Below are 1,589 nucleotides of genomic sequence, written 5' to 3'. Positions count from 1 at the left end.
CACACACACACACACACACACACACACACACACACACACACACACACACTCCCCTCTGCACACCAAGACCTCAGATTTGATATTTACTTTTTAAGAAGTTATTTTAAAAGATTGAGCATTTGAACTGGAGAAGACGAAGGTTTCCTGTGACGCTGTGACTGATGGTGTTTTCTAAAAGTGGGAGAGAAATTGTTCATTGTTAAAGTTCACCAAACCTCCTTTAAACACTCCTTTAACAACTCGACTAGAAGATCAAGATGTAAAAAACACGACGGGTCAGAACTGCATCATGTCTGTTCTGTAAGCATGTAGAAGTCCTGATTTAACGTGTTCTGATTGACAGATAACCTGATTAAACAAAAGTATCTGAACTGTTTGTCCCTTTGATGTAAACTGACCTAAATATTCAGACGGCTGCAGCTAACTGTAATGTTACAGCTGCTAAAGACTCTGTTCCACTTTAAAACACCTGGACTGAAGGAAACACTTCACAAGCCCATCCTCAGGACCAGACAGTGGCGAAACTTTGTCACTTCCTCTTTCAAACAGCCCCGCCCACTTTTGGTTGAAAACTAGTGGAAAAATAATTAGCCTTTTTAAGTTTTTGTTTTGTAAACAATGAAAACAGATCTGTGCCTTCAGTCCATCAGCAGAAAGGATTTAAATGAGAAAAAGGTTTTATTTCAGCTTTTTGTTCTCTCCTTATGTTTGTGGTCAGTTTAAAAATAAACAGGTCAGTTAGGAAAAAAAGTCATCAGTCGCACTAAATGACTAATTTCTTGACAGGAACTAATGGCTTTCAAATTAATACTGTACTCATAAGGTGCTTTGAAATAGTATTTGTACCTATTTAACTTTCCCACTCCTCTGTGTTGTTTTATTACAATAAAAAAACTTTAGTTTGTTTTACATTACACAATGTGCAAATATTTATCAGACCAACCATAAATCACTGTATTTCCCATACTTTTTTTTTCCTTTTTAGCAAACTCCTGTGGATGTGGATTCACTGTCAGAGGTTTTGGTTTCACCCAAAAATGGGCGGAGCTTAGTGCAGAGGCTAAAACTCAAGTTTCTGTGATCTGTCCCAACTCTTTCTGTTCTTGTTCAGACGTAACAAATTCTAGTTTCAGGTGTGGAATATGAAACTTAACCTTTAAGATTTTATATAAACACACAGTATGTCTTTAGTAACACATTGCCTTTAATCATAATTTTACACATTTTACAACACAAAGTTCATACATACAAAGTTATGAATGCAGATGATTTTTTAATGACCTCTGTTTGTAGAAACAGTTAATTTCAGATGGAACTGATGAGTTAAACTGAGGCTGAAAATAACTCCAGTTTACAAAGGTTCATACAAGCACTATTCAAGCCATTATGTTGCTGTTCGGTTGCATATTTTACAGAGGTCTTTATTTGTAAACACTTAATAAATGTGGGTCTATTGAACTGTAAAAACCAAAATATAATATCCAATCCATAAATGCACAGAATGAAAGGATCAAAGAATCGCTTTAGATGTTGGTGCTTACTTGGAAATGACAAATTCTTAGACATTCATCACTGTTAGCTCATCAGGA

The sequence above is a fragment of the Austrofundulus limnaeus genome, unplaced genomic scaffold (assembly GCF_001266775.1).
Source record: "Austrofundulus limnaeus strain Quisiro unplaced genomic scaffold, Austrofundulus_limnaeus-1.0 Scaffold120, whole genome shotgun sequence".
In the NCBI taxonomy this organism is placed as follows: Eukaryota; Metazoa; Chordata; class Actinopteri; order Cyprinodontiformes; family Rivulidae; genus Austrofundulus; species Austrofundulus limnaeus.
Note: the sequence above shows the minus strand (reverse complement) of the source record.